Source organism: Podarcis bocagei (assembly GCF_964188305.1).
Source record: "Podarcis bocagei genome assembly, chromosome: 8".
Classification (NCBI taxonomy): domain Eukaryota; kingdom Metazoa; phylum Chordata; class Lepidosauria; order Squamata; family Lacertidae; genus Podarcis; species Podarcis bocagei.
In genome coordinates, this window is record NC_138133.1 from 32610114 (window position 1) to 32627806 (window position 17693).

The 17693-nt window shown below is 42.7% G+C and overlaps 2 long non-coding RNA genes across 11 annotated transcripts in view; one reads left to right on the top strand and one right to left on the bottom strand.

The window, feature by feature from the left end:
• The window catches only part of LOC308593935, a 401889-nt gene that overhangs the window by 127451 nt on the left and 256745 nt on the right, over nt 1-17693 (top strand). The window lies entirely within an intron of this gene.
• Nucleotides 1361-17693, bottom strand: part of LOC308594018 — a 181179-nt gene continuing 164846 nt past the window's right edge. Inside the window, exon 3 of the long non-coding RNA XR_014011230.1 lies at nt 1361-1426. This is a non-coding gene — a long non-coding RNA (uncharacterized lncRNA). The remainder of the gene's footprint in view (nt 1427-17693) is intronic.

Consider the following 17693-nt stretch of genomic DNA (forward strand, 5'->3'; position numbering starts at 1 on the left):
GTTCTTTTTTTCTTTTGAAAATGTGGCCCAGGGTGTCCACCTTCTCTAAGTGGTGCAGGAAGGAAGGAGACACACTGCAAGCATAACACAACTACCTGCTTTATTCTTGCATTAAATTAACTTTTAAAAATACATATTTAAATTCCTGTTCATGTTGCAGTTCCCTCTGTTCTCTTTTTATTCCCTTTGTCCCCCCCACCCCACTGCCCCCGGTCCCCTTTCTGTCCTTTGTTCCTTTTCCAAAATTAGATTCAGAAAGCCTTAGAACTGCAACTACCTCCTCAGGGAAGGAAAGTCTTCTGTACTGAAATACTTTTCTCAGCTCCAATTCCTACAGTATCCTTTTCAATAGCGTATGCAGCTGCTTCCCAATGCCTAGCTAGTAGGAACGGTTGTATAGGAGAGGGGAAATATATCTGCACAGAGACATTTGTAGCTGTAGTTAACAATTATGTGTCAGCATTTCCACTGCAAACCCTCCTCCCAAGAGTTTGTGATTCCTGCCATTAGGATTTTGCTACAACCCAAAACTTGGCATTTCATACTTGGATCCGGAATGACTTTTTGATTTTTAACATAATATTGAAGCCAAAGCAATGCACTAAAAACTATTAGGCTGATGCAAATAGTGTTAAGAAATTCATGCTTTTTAAAAGGAGCATCCTTGCACGATACCATGCCAGAATGTAGACTAATAGTTGAAGGCAGTCTGAAGCGGAAAGGCATATATAGCCCAGTAGTTACCGTATATACTCAAGTATAAGCCGACTTTCCCAGCACATTTTTAATGCTGAAAAAGCCCCCCTCGGCTTATACTTGAGTGAGTCAGGTGGTGGAGGGACGAGCGGTCCGAAATGAGCCCTTTCTCGCCGCGCCTGCCTCTTGCAAGGGCAGGCATAGGAGCCGCGGTTGGGAGAGGCGCTGCGCTGCGCTGTGCCTCTCCCAACTGCGGCTCCTATGCCTGCTCTTGCGAGCGGTGGTGGAGAGACTAGCGGCCCGAAAGGAACCCTTTTGGGCTGCTTGTTCTTCCTCCGCCACTGCCGCCACCACCAGGTTTGTGGTGTGGTGAACCAGCTTATACTCAGGGGAAAAAAAAATCCCCAGTTTTTTGTGCTAAAATTAGGTGCCTCGGCTTATATTCAATTCAGCTTATACTCAAGTATATACGGTTCTTTATGCAAATACAGTGGTACCTCTGGTTACATACGCTTCAAGTTACAGATGCTTCAGGTTACAGACTCCACTAACCCAGAAATAGTACCTCGGGTTAAGAACTTTGCTTCAGGATGAGAACAGAAGTCATGCAGCGGCGGTGGCACGGTGACAGCGGGAGGCCCCGTTAGCTAAAGTGGTACCTCAGGTTAAGAACAGTTTCAGGTTAAGAACGGACCTCCAGAATGAATTAAGTTCTTAAGCCGAGGTACCACTGTAATGCTGACAGTTGAATGGACACAGAGACACTCTCTCCCTTTTAGGAGCATTTCTGGAACCTAGCTTACATTAGAGAAATCTGATTAATGTGAATGGCTTACATTCTGGGGAGTGACAGAATTTAGACCTTCTCTCCCATATCAAACTTGCAGACACTGCAAATTAGTGACTGTTAGCATGCAGGCATTTCTAGGTAGAGTTTGCACTTTGCAAGTGGGATATTATTATTATTATTATTATTATTATTATTATTATTATTATTATTATTACTATTATTACTATTACTATTATAAAAATATATAGGATCTGATTCAATTTTGGTTGAGATATGCATGTAACAAAGTGAATCTTTTGCTCACCTTGCTCTTCTCTCCTATCTTTATTTGTTGCATTTTTTATTGGATACATTTATTTGCTTGCCAAATCTTTATTTGATGCATTTATTTGCTTGCCAAACTAAAAAGGGTTTGAGATTTGAAGTTCCGTTGCAGATGAAACGCGGCCACTTTTTGTTATGTGAATTGGCCCTAACTATCAGCTCTTTCTATCCCCTTCAGTAACTGCAGTAGTAGTATGTGTGAATCCCATATAAAGAACTACTCAGCTCTACTTCTCCTTTACATCTGCAGGTGAGGCAGTGGAAGTGCTGGACCAGTGTCTTGCCTCGGTAATCGACTGGATGAGAGCTAACAAACTAAAACTCAGTCCAGATAAGACTGAGGCACTGAGGTGGTTCCCTAGACCAGATGGGTGGGAGACCACCGGTTCTTAATGGGGCTACACTTCCTCTGAAGGAGCAGGTTCACAGCATGGGGGTCCTCCTGGATCCTTTGCTGTCACTCGAGGCTCAGGTGGCCTCAGTGGCTCAGGAGTGCCTTCCATCAGCTTTGGCTGGTGGTCCAGGTACGCCCTTATCTGAACACGGATAGCCTAACTACTGTTGTCTATGCTCTGGTAACCTCAAGGTTAGATTACTGCAATGTGTTATATGTAGGGCTGCCTCTGTAGACAGTTCAGAAACCTCAGTTAGTGCAGAATTCAGTGGCCAGGTTGCTCACTGGAGCGAGATGGTTTGAGCATATTACACTGATCCTGGTCCAACTGCACTGGCTACCAATTACAGTAGTACCTCGGGTTACATACACTTCAGGTTACATACGCTTCAGGTTACAGACTCCGCTAACCCAGAAATAGTACCTCGGGTTAAGAACTTTGCTTCAGGATGAGAACAGAAATCGTGCTCCGGCGGCGTGGCAGCAGCAGCAGGCCCCATTAGCTAAAGTGGTGCTTCAGGTTAAGAACAGTTTCAGGTTAAGTACGGACCTCCGGAACGAAATAAGTTAACCCAAGGTAACATTGTCGTTCCCGGGCCCAATTCAAAGTGGTGGTTTTGACCTATAAAGCTTTTAACGGCTCAGGACTGCAATACCTCAAGGACCGCCTCTTTCCATATGAACTTACCCAGACCCTGAGATCATCTTCTGAGGCCCTCCTTTGTGCGCCTCCTCCTTGAGAGGTCCAGAGGGTGGCAACACGAGAACGTCTGTGGAATGCCATCCCTAGGGAAGTTTACCTGGCACTGTCATTATATACCATTAGGAGCCAGGCAAAAACATTCCTTTTTAACCAGGCCTTTTGTTGATTTGATTGCCGTTCTATGCCCTTTTAAAACGTGTTTTTTTTTGGGTGTGGGTTATTGAGTTGTTGCTTTTATTTTGATTATGTATTTTGTGGTTTTGTATTTTGATTTTGTTCTGTGAACCACCCTGAGACCTCCTGGTATAGGGAGGTAAAGGTAAAGGTAAAGGGACCCCTGACCATTAGGTCCAGTCGTGACCGACTCTGGGGTTGCTGCGCTCATCTCGCTTTATTGGCCGAGGGAGCCGGCGTACAGCTTCCGGGTCATGTGGCCAGCATGACTAAGCCGCTTCAGGCGAACCAGAGCAGCACACGGAAACGCTGTTTACCTTTCCGCCGGAGCGGTGCCTATTTATCTACTTGCACTTTGAGGTGCTTTCGAACTGCTAGGTTGGCAAGAGCAGGGACCAAGCAACGGGAGCTCACCCCGTCGCGGGGATTCATTCCGCTGTCCTCCTGATCGGCAAGTCCTAGGCTTTGTGGTTTAACCCACAGTGCTACCCGCGTCCCATAGGGAGGTATATAAATTCAATTCATCATCATCATCATCATCCATGGGGCTATGGGCCCATTTAAAATCTGACCATGAAGGACTGACTATATCTGGATTTTCAACATAACAGCACATTCCTGCAGCTTGGATCAATTTTCCTTCTTCTTGTTGTTGTTGTTCTTCTTCTGGACACTTTTAATTTGCACAAAAAGTAACTTTGGAAAGAAATCAGATATGTACTTAAGCGTCTGTTCTGAAGCTTTGTGAATTTACTTTCTCTCTTTAAAATTCACTAGTCAGGGGAAGGGAAGGGGAAAGAGAAATATGCTTTCCAGCTTGCTTTTTGACAGAGGTAACAACAAGCAAATAATTGAAAGGCTGGGTTTCCCCACATAAAATTGTAGCTTTTTTGAGGGCCAAATTCTCAGCAGCCAGGAATCGCTATATATGAAAGACAAGCTGAGTTGCAAATTGGAATGGGGGTCCGTTTTGAAGTGTGTTGTGTTCCATGCTGGTAAGCAGACCCAGTAGTTGCCTAGACATGCCTGCCTCACAGAGCTGTTAGATGCTTCCCACTGTTTCTCAGTCCCAGGCAAGTATGCATTATTATTACCATTATTATATATTTCATATTTATAGTCTGCTTTTTTGCCCAAAGGTGCTTAAAGTAGCTTGCAACAGTTATGCAGCCGTTGGGCATGCGAGCAAAAGCCCCACTAAGACTGTCTGGGTATTGCCAGTAAGTTAGTTAGTTCCACAGCATGCCAGAACTGAATTTTTTTAAACATAAGATTGCTAGAGTATCTGTTTTAGTGATAGATGCAGATAGTCATCTAGGAGGGGAGGAGGAGAATGTGTATATTTTGCATGGCAAATATGTAAAGGATGATGCAGCCTTGAGACATGGTTACTTGGCCGCTGCCTGCATGGAATCATAGAAATAAATCCCAGCCCTTTGGAGCAGAGAACTAGGCAGCTTAGCAAATTCTCCCACTGCAGAGAAGCTGATAGTGCAAGAGCTATTTCACCTCCTGAAAAGGAGACGGAAAATTATCTCTCTGCCTAATTGAAGCTTCCAAACAGTCATCAAGGGTAGTCTAGCTCCATGTACAGGGTAGTCTAAACAGTATGTTTCTGGAGCGTGAATTACTATTACTGGACGATTTATGGAATGCACTTTAGAATATGAAATGTTAATTCAGATGTGGTCTTTTTTTATTAAAAAAGTACAATTTGATGTGAAGAATGTTTTGCATTGTATCAAGATGGTGTACTTGTGAGACAATGTTTGCTTGTTGTACACATTAATATTAATACATTAAATATTAAAAACTAAAGCATTTCAGCTGCAGGCTATACAGAGCAAATATTTATAAGAGTGATCTTAGATCATTATAAATGGTAAAATGCAGATCTTGTTCTAACAAGGTAGAATAAATGTTATGCACAACTTCCAGTATTCTCAACTGTCAGACACTTACTTTAAGTGCCAAGGTTTCTACTTTGGATGGAAATTATTCAAGATAGGACGCAATGTACTACTGAATTGCAGTTAATCGTTTTTCATTATATTCAGTTTTTGTATTGGAGACATTTTGCCTTGAGAGTTATTCTATAGGAAATGCAGGAAGAAGCAGCAGGTTTCACATATTCCATTTTTAACATGAGGGCATAGGGCAAGAAGCAGCTTTGTTTTTAGATACTGTGAAGTTTAGGCCAGTTCTTACATTATTTTCTATTGTTTTCTTCACTTGCGGGAACCCACTCATGTAACCAATGCAATGTATGAAACAGGAGCTTAGGGACCTTGAATATGGTACTTTCCATGGTGTCTAAAACTCCAAGATGTACCGTTCAGATTGTCAAAGACAGCTCTGGTTGATACTGGTCAGCTTCTGGCTCATTAGGTACAAGGCTCTTGCAAGTGGACAGTGCCCATGTAAAGAGAATAAATCAACAGTATATGTAGTGATGGGATTTTATCATAATTATTAGAGGCCTCCTGCAACAGATAAATGACCCTGGCTTAATCCATTTAAACTTCTGTGGCATGAATGCCCGTTCCAAGTGGCTGGGATCCCATGTCCCATATTTAGAACCAGGAACCAAGTGGTTTGAGTGGGCGATGCGGCTGCTATTTATGAAAAAGTTGCTTTCCCTGGGTGGAAATGATGATGTCATGGGCAAGCAACCATATCATCCACCCAACCACACGGTATCTCATTACAGAACTGACTGTAGAAGCAAGTAGATGAAGCAAGTGAAACATATTGGTAACCTTGTGCTTAAGGTCAGAAGCACAGGGAAAGTGTTGTAGTCATGTGGTAGAGCACATGCCTTTCATGCAAAATGGCTTGGATACAATCTCCAGGTACAGTTCGGAAAGACTCATGTCTGATGAACTCTGAAGAGCAACTATCAATGCCGATTACAGTTAGGGAACTTCTGTCCCGTGGCCCTAATTAGGCCTCTCCATTTGGCCCACAAGGCTGTTTTGGGCCAAGCCATGGCCACCTATCCGATGTCATATGTGACATTAGGTGTTAGATAGTTAAATATGTAGTTGAGTCAAAGGGGAGTGACAAAGGCAGATTGGGTGGATGGCTGGTGCCTGCAAAGCCCTGTGCACAGCACTCTACATGCAGCTGGTTCTCAGGGCTTGCCTCAGACATTTTGACTTAAAAGAAACATTTTTAACAGAAAGTGGAGAAGATGGATGTTATCATGGGCTGAATATATTTAAATTTATATAAATTTATAATATATTTAAATTTAAAAACCAGCAGATGGAAAACCGGAAGCCCTTTTTATCTTTTTCTAATGTTTCTTTTATTTGTCTTTCTTTCTTTCCTTTCTTTTTCTTCTCTTTCCTTTTTTCTTAATGATTCCTTTTTCTTAGGAGTCCTATGCATGGGGCCTTTATTACGGTCCAGGGATCGTATATTTATAGGGGTGGGAGTGAGGGAAATGTCTGTCTCCCAGGGTGAGCAACTGGGATGAGAAAGGAAATATCCCAAGTGAGAGCTCAGAGGGACTACTGCCTTCTGTGAGTGCTATCGGCTAAGAAGTACCCTTAAGAGAGGACTCTGTATTCTATCTATTCTATTTGCAATTTTTGTAGCTGTTATCTTAATGTAGTATGAATTTTTTAAAATAAAAATCTTACAAAATGTCTTCGCACCTGCAAAGCCTTGTGCACTGCACTTTATGGAGACTGACAATCAGTTGCACATGGAGAATGCAAAGCCTGATGGTTAGGGATTGCATAGCTCCATATTTGGGTGCTTTGCAAACTCCAGCCATTAGCTGATCACCCACCTGGGCAAAAACGAGTCAGCTGATGTAATTGTGATGTCAGATGATGGGCAGGAGGGCAGCCCCTCCCACCTGTCATACCTGGGTTCTGTCAGGTGGTGCAATGACCAGGGAGAAGGGACACTATATGAAGTCTTCAAGGATGCCACTATGCCTACAAGTGGCATCCTGGAAACCCAGATTTTTCCAATGAGGCTCAGCATTCAACTTTATGAGAGCATCAGTGTTCAGTCAGAAAACATTTCAGGCTCTTATGGTCACAAAGATACACTTGGAAGCATGTGAGCTCTTCTCTGACAGGCCAGAGAGCTGATATTTCCACTGCTACAGATGGAGAGATTTAGTACCCTGTACAGCTCCTTGGCATAACTAACAGCAGGAACAGCAATTTTGGAAAAATAAATAAATAAGAAGAATATAGAATAAACTGTACAAAGAGAAAAATAGTATGCAGATTTGCCTAGTTTTCATGCTTTATTCAAGTAGTGAAACTCAGCTTTCCTTGGGGCAGACTTTAAATTTCCCGTTTAGCATAGATTTCTCAGTGTCCTGGTTTTAATGAGCCTTAATACAGGGATTAGAAATCAAGACTCAGCAAAGTTCTAATTGTGACCATATCATTACAATAGCTGATTGTCAGAAAGCCAGAAGGGTATGGTGGCAAAAACTTGGTCTCAGACACTTGGGTTCAAATCTGTCTTCTGCAGGTCTCATCTGTGAAACAGATATGCATCACAGGGCTCCCGTGAGTGGTCAGTTCTGGCAAGTACTCTGCCAAAATAAAAGCGATACAAAAAGAGAAATGGTAGTTGAAATGATGGGAACGTTAAGAGATTCTGCAAGGGGTTTATGGCACCACCCCCTTTGGGCATCTTGATTTTTCTGATTAGGACAAGAGCTGTAGTGTTCTCCCAATGAGTTTTCTTTCCAGTATATTTACAGACTAACAGTTTGGGTATTTTCTGAGGGTGTGTTTTGTTTGGCCACAATACCACTTCCCTCTTGGAACTTACTAGGGGGTTGTGAGGCTTAACTCACTGGTATGTGTAATGAGCTATAAAAGGGCAAACCATTTGAAATCTGTGAGTGTTAAAAAAACGTTCTTTGGATAAGACCATGTATGTACGCAAAGGTTTAGTCTAAATTGATTTTTTATGAGGTTTCTGAAATTTGAGTAGGTTTCTGAACTCGGGGAAAAATTCCCTTAAAAATAAATGGAAATGCTGTAAATTTGTAGCCACAGAGGTGTCAAATATTTCCACAATGCAAGTAATGTTCTGGCAGGACTGACACTACTGTGAATTAAAGTTGTCCTCAGGGAGGAGTGTGTGTGTGCAACCCTCTTATGCATTGAACCTACATGTTGTATGTCCTTTTCCTTGTCATGCCTTTCAATTTCCAAATTAGAAAGCTGCTTTAGCCCCCCCCCCACACACACATAAGAAGATTGTAACTAAAGGAAAGCAACTAGAACTCTGTATTTACTTAGGCATGAAACTGGAGGTTCTCAAACACTTGGACAGTTGCTAATTCATTTTTTGTTCCTGTCTGGTGTTCTGGATGGCTCTTAAGTGCACCTAAGTCCCATGATCCATCCATTCATCGGCAGATACAAATTGGCCGTTTTGGGGGTAGCTTTCTAAAACCAGCATACTGATTCTATTTTATTTTTTGTTCGTTGGATTGTGTTATGATACATTTGGAATGGATTACTGAAAACCTTCAGTTGTACCATGTCATAAATAGACCGGCCCTGACCCCAGAGTTCAGTGACTCACCAGAAAACTTCAGAAAGTATAAATGTTACCTAGGGGCTAAACATTTCAGGACAGTAAGGAGAAAATTAATATCCTTCTGAAGCTGGATCTGCAGAGGCTTGCATATTATTTATTCAATAATATGTTGCAACAATTTGGGCATGTGCCCGGTGCTGGCCTTGCAAATTGTTAGTACAGATGCTGCTTTTCTAAATGCTCAGAGATGACTGCAGTTTCTCCATACAAAACTATAGATACTTAACTCTCCGTTTTACCCATATTTAGGAGTAAATTTGACTTGCATCAATACCATGCACTTACTGATGTACAGTTGTACCTTGGAAGTCAACCGGAATCCATTCTGGAAGTCTGTTCGACTTCCAAAATGTTCAGAAACCAAAGCAGGGCTTCCTATTGGCTGCTGGAAGCTCCTGCAGCCAATCGGAAGCCACAGGAACCCTGTCAGACATTCGGGTTCCAAAGAACATTCGCAAACCGGAACACTCACTTCCAGGTTTGCGGCGTTCGGGAGCCAAAACGTCAAAGTACCAAGGTGTTTCAGATCCAAGGTACAACTGTATTTAGAATCACACCATTTGCTTTCAACAGAAAATTCTGTATTGAGAACACAAAATACAACAAGTTGTCATTATGGATTGAACTATCAGGATGCCAGCTTGGTAGGTAGAGAGCTCATGGATTATAGACCCTGACGTGTACAAACACAGGTCCTTGTTGGTGACAGCTGAACTGCTTGATGTCAGATGCAAGAATGAGTTTCAAGCGTAGCCTCTGGTGTTCCAAAGAGAATGAAGGGCAGCCATTAATTCATACGGAAGAAAGTAAAAGATTCCTGCATTGTAGGGATTGGACTAGATTACTCTCAACGTCCCTTCCAACTCTATAATTCTGTGATTCTCTGAGATCCTTGAGAAAGTAAATAAACAAGAGTAACTTCTGTGCTGCTACTTCGTTTGGATTCATTTTTTTTTAATGGACAGTTTTAGGCTACTCAACAGCTAGGATGGACTAAGGAAGCAAAGTAAAATATAAGTGGATAGAGATGCCGGCTCAGTGGTACAGAATGCTATAGGTTCCGTTCCATGCACCACCATGCATTCATTTGTTGGTGGTTGCCCAAGGAGGGTGGCCGCCTTGTTTTCCATCCCTGGACACCTTATTCTTCTCCTCTCCTGTGTTGGCCAGCTTAGGGTGCTCCTCCAGCAGGATGTCTCACAGATGTTGTGAAGGATGATGGCAAACCATGATGGCATTCATCAACAAAGTCTTCCTCTGTGTCATGCAATATGCAAAAGGGACAGCCACCTCACATGAACAAACAAACCATATTATGTGCAAACCAGGTCATTGTCAGTTCATTTTGTGACATTGAACCACTGATATTGCTAGTAGCAAATATTTAGAAAAAATGAGAGATTTACCACATTTATTGGAAAGCCAGTGTGGTGTAGTGGTTAAGAGCAGTAGATTCATAATCTGGGGAACCAGGTTCACGTCTCCACTCCTCCACATGCAGCTGCTGGGTGACCTTGGGCTAGTCACACTTCTTTAAAGTCTCTCAGCCCCACTCACCTCACAGAGTGTTTGTTGTGGAGGAGGAAGGGAAAGGAGAATGTTAGCCGCTTTGAGACTTGTTCGGGTAGTGATAAAGCTGGATATCAAATCCAAATTATTCTTCTTTTAAAAGAACTGGCAGATGTGATCTCAGAACCACTGGCAGTCATCTTTGAGAATTCCTGGAGAACAGGCGAAGTCCCGGCAGACTGGAGGAGGGCAAATGTTGTCCCTATTTTCAAAAAGGGGAAAAGAGAGGACCCAAATAATTATCGCCCAGTCAGTCTGACATCAATACCAGGGAAGATTCTGGAGCAGATCATTAAGCAAACAGTCTGTGAGCACCTAGAAAGGAATGCTGTGATCACCAATAGTCAGCATGGATTTCTGAAAAATAAGTCATGTCAGACTAACCTGATCTCGTTTTTTGACAGAATTACAAGCCTGGTAGATGAAGAGAATGCAGTGGATGTAGCCTACCTTGATTTCAGCAAGGCATTCGACAAGGTGCCCCATGATATTCTTGTAAAGAAGCTGGTAAAATGCGGTCTTGACTATGCTACCACTCAGTGGATTTGTAACTGGCTGACTGACCGAACCCAAAGGGTGCTCATCAATGGTTCCTCTTCATCCTGGAGAAGAGTGACTAGTGGGGTGCCACAGGGTTCTGTCTTGGGCCCGGTCTTATTCAACATCATTATCAACTACTTGGATGATGGACTCAAGGGCATCCTGATCAAATTTGCAGATGACACCAAACTGGGAGGGGTGGCTAACACCCCAGAGGACAGGATCACACTTCAAAACGACCTTGACAGATTAGAGAACTGGGCCAAAACAAACAAGATGAACTTTAACAGGGAGAAATGTAAAGTATTGCACTTGGGCAAAAAAAATGAGAGGCACAAATACAAGATGGGTGACACCTGGCTTGAGAGCAGTACATGTGAAAAGGATCTAGGAGTCTTGGTTGACCACAGACTTGACATGAGCCAACAGTGTGACGCGGCAGCTAAAAAAGCCAATGCAATTCTGGGCTGCATCAATAGGAGTATAGCATCTAGATCAAGGGAAGTAATAGTGCCACTGTATTCTGCTCTGGTCAGACCTCACCTGGAGTACTGTGTCCAGTTCTGGGCACCATAGTTCAAGAAGGACACTGACAAACTGGAACGTGTCCAGAGGAGGGCAACCAAAATGGTCAAAGGCCTGGAAACGATGCCTTATGAGGAACGGCTAAGGGAGCTGGGCATGTTTAGCCTGGAGAAGAGGAGGTTAAGGGGTGATATGATAGCCATGTTCAAATATATAAAAGGATGTCATATAGAGGAGGGAGAAAGGTTGTTTTCTGCTGCTCCAGAGAAGTGGACACGGACCAATGGATCCAAACTACAAGAAAGAAGATTCCACCTAAACATTAGGAAGAACTTCCTGACAGTAAGAGCTGTTTGACAGTGGAATTTGCTGCCAAGGAGTGTGGTGGAGTCTCCTACTTTGGAGGTCTTTAAGCAGAGGCTTGACAACCATATGTCAGGAGTGCTCTGATGGTGTTTCCTGCTTGGCAGGGGGTTGGACTCGATGGCCCTTGTGGTCTATTCCAACTCTATGATTCTATGATTCTATGATTCTTCTTCTTCTCCTCATTGAAATCACTTGTGGTGATAGGGGTGCTCTTTGGAATGCCTATATTCATAGAATGCATCATATCTGTTAAAAATAAAGTGCTTGATCTGAACTGCCTGTGGGTGGAAATCAGTCCAAAGGTCTTACCTGCTGGAGGAAGTGGTGGAGGCAGTTTTTTCTAATTCCCCCTGCAGTTCCCTGTGTCTCCCACCAAAAGCTGACCTGGAAGTTTGGGTGACCCCCTGGAACAGTGTGGAAGCTACAAGCAGAAGTGGCACTTGGTGAAAAATCACTTTCTCTTCCCTTCTTCTGCAGTGTTTCCCAAACTTGGGTCTTCAGCTGTTTTTGGACTACAACTCCCATCATCCCTAGCTAGCAGGACCAGTGGTCAGGGATGATGGGAATTGTAGTTCAAAAACAGTTGGAGACCCAAGTTTGGGAAACACTGTGTTGGTGCCTTGACTGGATCCCTGCTCCTGCAACAAACACAAGGAAGAGCAGGTCTGGATACAATGCAAACTTGATACATTCCTAAATACTTACAGATGTTTAAGTTTCTGCCCTTGCTACGACTACTTGCGTGTAAGTGCATCTGTGCAACAACTCCCTGGTGTACTGTCTATAACCTCAATGCAAGGCCAGGTAGAAGGGGCATGGCAATTACAGATGTCAATGTTCTTTGACCTTTGCCTTACCTTTGTTTTTCAAGTCAGCTGTAGAAGCTATGGCCTGTCTGAGGTTGTTTCTGTGTTTCACATCCTGTCTGGACAGTTTACATTGACATGCCTAGGATTCTATACCTTGAATGTGATTGGCTAGCTTCAGTACTCCATTTTTGAATTAACAACTGTCGTCTGAATAAGTCCAGAGTATAGGTACTTTTCTTTTGCAGTGCAAAATACATTGGTAAAACAGTGTTTGCTGTTGAAGCTTCAGCAAAGTTTCTTATTTTGCATAACCAGAGGACTCATCTACTAACTGGTAGCTTCTAGTATCTAGAGGTTTACATGAGCCAGTGATTATATAGCCTCAACCAGTCTTATCCTCCTAAACTTCCATGTATACAATGTATTTTCAGTTTTATGATGGGTGCTTTCATTTTTGAGGAGGGCGTGAGATGTGTATGAATGGACACAGTTGCTTCATATAGAAAAGGAAGGATAGAGAAGAAGAAAAAGTCTTTGTGGTTTAGGCACAGCCCTGTTTGCACATTTTAGGAGGAAGGAAGGAAGAATCCATACATGAAATTTGTCTCACAGGCACAAGTAAATAGACAAGTAATTAGGATACAGGTTGAGATATTGCTTCCTTGCGTGCTTGAGCATGTACACAAATTTGTACACAAATTTGTCAAGCCCACCTCACACTTTGGGAATCTGGGATAGTTACGAAAACTTCAAGCGAGCCTTTTTTTCCTGGCACATCTTTTTTCCCCTTGGCACACCTACCTTACCAAGGCATCTCTCAAAATCATATAGTCAATAATCCAGTTGGGTGGGTAAATATCCCCTTTCCTCACCTTCTTGCTCAACATGTATAACAAACCCACATTTATTAGGAGAACACATGCAGACCTTATAGGAGACTTTCGTATTCCAGGTTAGATCCACATCTGTGAAAGGCAGTAATTATGTTTGGGTTGAAACTAGAACGGATCTAAACATGTATAAGAATTTCAGACGCAACTTTCTGCAGGTGGTGACTTGGGTAAGGTTAACAACCTAAATCAATATTATTGCGGCTGCTCTCTTCATGAAGGGAAGACGCTGGTCTCCCTGAGCCTCCCTCTCACCCGGCTTCATCTTGTGAAAACTGTTTCAGACTGAGAAGGGGCAGGGGGGGGGCAGCCATCACTCACAAACAGGATACTTAATCCTGTGCAGGTGCAGTTTGAGTAACCAGCTATGCAGGGCCTCAAGGTCACTTCGGCTGCAAATTTGGGCAGACTTGAGCTTTTGCAGATGGTACGAGGGAGATGGGAAGGGGAAAGGAGGACTGGGGTAAACTTTGACATTTTTTCACATCTGTGCCTCTCTTTTTTTAGATCCATGTTTGCACATATCCCTGCCTTTTCTTTACATAGTTCCATATATGCACCTACTTCTACATGTACATGTGTGCAGTGATTTATTTTTCCTGGGGGGACGCAGGGGGACGCATACCCCTAAACATTTGTGAATCTTAAGTTGGGCCTCATTGAGGAGCAGAATTTCAATATGAGTAGGAAAATGAGAGTATCCCTAAACTTTTTTTTTTAAAGAAAAAAAGCATTGCATGTGTGTATGTAGTGGCACACATCAAGGTCTCTGGGAGCAGATGTAACTTTACCTTTGGTTGAAGTACTTGAACTGTTGACACTATTTCCTGTAAAAATGCAGTCTCTGTCAAAGGAAAATACAGGCCAGTGGGCTGGTTTTTTCAGTGGAGTAGTCAATTAAGTTTAAAGCCAGGGCTTTTTATTTGCTTCCTTCCTATGTCTAGTGATTTTTTCTTAAAGTGTGTTCACCAAAAAAGTTACCAAGGCAGGCTGCTGCCAACAGCTGCTTCCCTGTTCCAAATTATAATGCTTTATTTTCTGAAAAAAGATTGCCAGAATCATTCAAGTGAGTCCTACTTTCATGTGAGTCCTAGAGGCAGATTGTACCACCTCATATTCTTCCATTAACAATTACTAGCATTGTAGCCATCCTTCTAATCAACCAAAAGCTCATTTTTTCTTCTGTCTTTAGTTTTATTTTAGGGTGGGTTTTTTTTTTTTGGTATATTGTAAGAAACCTGTAAAATTCACTTAGAAATATTTTCTTCAGAAGTGCTGCGGATTTTTTTTTAGCTATTAAGTTTCCTTTTTTTTAAAAAAAAAAGATCTGGACAAAATAAACTGGTTTAAAGGTGCATTTTGTTTTTTAAAAGTAAGTTTAACTGTGAAGTGAAAAATCCATGAAATCCCTTAACTGCAAAAATATAACACTGGATTGGACTATGAAAGCCACCAATCCTGGGCTTAGTGCTGCTCCTGCCTCCATGACATTTTTACAGGAAAACTGTAACAGTTCTCAAATACTTCAGCCGAAAGGTAAATTTACAAGGAGAACTTGTGGTGTGCTAGTATGTTTAACAAGCACACATAGAGGCCTGCATGCACAAGTGCACAAACAGAAATTGGTGGGGTCTCTCTCTTGATGTGGTGTTAATGGTATCCTAAGCACTATGCTGGGTCAAATATAGCAACCAAGGAAGCTGCCTTATACTGTAGCTGATTGTAATTTTTGCACATGGCATGTGTAGCTATAGCCCAGCGGTGGATTTGCGCTCTCTCTCTCTCTGTGTTTCTTGTGTGCACATTTTTGAATTGCCAATTACAGTTAAAGCATCCTCTCTCCAACTTTGGGGTAGTTGGGCGGATACAGTTGTGTGGGCTCTATGCTACCGAGGCCCTTGGGAGATTTTGGAACCATTTCTTGTAAACTTGGGCTGTGGAGTGACCATTCACCAACCCCGAACTGGCCTTGGGTGGTGCAGCAGAGCAGGAAGGTACAGTACTTGCTAAAAAGCATGCTATATTAAAAACCTGCCCATACAGTGGTACCTCGGGTTACATACGCTTCAGGTTACATACACTTCAGGTTACAGACTCCACTAACACAGAAATAGTACCTCAGGTTAAGAACTTTGCTTCAGGATGAGAACAGAAATCGTGCTCTGGCGGTGCGGCAGCAGCGGGAGACCCCATTAGCTAAAGTGGTGCTTCAGGTTAAGAACAGTTCACGTTAAGAACGGACCTACGGAACGAATTAAGTACTTAACCCAAGGTACCACTGTACTTGAAAACTTGGGTGGGAAACATAATTTAGTACTAGCTGAGTGAGTGAACCTAATAATAATAATAATAATAATAATAATAATAATAATAATATGCAAAATGCAAACAATTCTTGTAAAACAGAGTGAATACTGTCTTTGTGCACCCTTATTGAGAGAGTCCTCAAACTAACCAACTGGGCAGGGTGCTCAAGAGAAATGTAGTTGTCTGTAGGAGAACTTCAAAAGCTGCTGAATTGACTGCCTGGGCAAGGGGCTGCAACCTGAGGTGTTGCCTAGGATCTATGAACATGCCCCAAAGCAGTCTGTAAGAGCTGAGCAACACAATGAATCTTCAATGAACATTTGAGGAATAGCGACAAAACGTCCTCTCTCTGGCAGAGTAGCACCACTGGCGATGCCACTATTCTGCCACCTCTACCTTCCTTCCTGATTCCTGCCTGGCCTGACAGAATTTCCTTTCCTGCATTCTGAGAAGGCTCATGGGGAAGAGGAACACTTTTCCTCTTTCCCTTCTGTCTCTTTTTGCCAGATTTGCTTGTTCTGCCTGTTCACATGTTGAATCTGCATCCTTCGTGTGTGGTCACAAAACCATTGCTTTAGGGATATTCCCTAGAAACAGTTGTGTGCTGCAGAAGCTATTGCAATAGACGCGATGATCAAAAACGTAAATGCCAGTCTAAAATTAATGTAAGTTTTTATTTACAAAAAAGCCAGATATTGAATAAAATGGGTTTGCAGCTTGAAGCACCCATACAGAAATAGAAAATAGTGAAATTTTTAGTTGTCACAAATTATACAGGCTACCCAAACCCAAGTTGCCAAAGCCCGGTTGTAGCAATAGGCAAAGAATACCACATTCCGAGTTATTGCATTCTTCTAGTAAGTTGCAGAGCAGTGAACAGTGAATTTTGTTTTTTAGGCAGCAGTAAAAGCGAGCATGATTTGGTCAGGCCAGCCATAATCAGTGAGGGCCATTTGCTGTCTTGATATGCTGCTTTTAAAAATAAATAAATAAATGGCTTAAGTGTGGTTTTTTTAATGGTTTAAATGTAGCTATATTTTATTGTTTTATGTATATGTTGCAAATCGTATTGGGTTCTAATTGATGAAAGGTAGTTTGCAAATCGGGGATGCGGGTGGCGCTGTGGGTAAAAGCCTCAGTGCCTAGGACTTGCCGATCGCATGGTCGGCGGTTCGAATCCCCGTGGCGGGGTGCGCTCCCGTCATTTGGTCCCAGCGCCTGCCAACCTAGCAGTTTGAAAGCACCCCTGGGTGCAAGTAGATAAATAGGGACCGCTTACCAGCGGGAAGGTAAACGGCTTTCTGTGTGCTGCGCTGGCTCGCCGGATGCAGCTTGTCACGCTGGCCACGTGACCCGGAAGTGTCTGCGGACAGCGCTGGCTCCCGGCCTCTAGAGTGAGATGAGCGCACAACCCTAGAGTCTGGCAAGACTGGCCCGTACGGGCAGGGGTACCTTTACCTTTACCTTTTAGTTTGCAAATAGAGCAAATAATGATAAATAAACTGCTTAGAGGCATACACATTCTGTCAAATAACTAATGTTTGATTGAGGAAATAGGGGGGAAAGTTGGGGCAAAGGTTCTAAATATATATAAACTGAATAAGAATTGTGACTATGTCACTAAAAAGATATATGCTGCTTCTATTTAATAACTAGGTGGAAGACAAGGATGCCTTGTGTCCTCCTTATGCCTGTATTTTCTTCTCTTAACGCTTGTTCCTAATTCACATCCATACTCCTCCTTGATGGGATTTTTGTATACTTGCAGCTTTATGTCCCAAGCAACAGTTTAGCTTACATTCTAGTTACCAAACAGGGTTGCCTGGCTTTGCAGTTCCCCTCTCAGTAGTTTGTTGTAGTGACCAGTTGTTTTCGGGCACTTGGTTGGATCCTGTTGTGTTTCATCTGCTTCTTCCACACTACCATGTATTCAGATTCACAGGGACAAAACAAAAAACAAAAACCCAGCCTCAGACAGTTTTGAGGCTATTTAAAGTACTGTATGCCACGCTTCCGA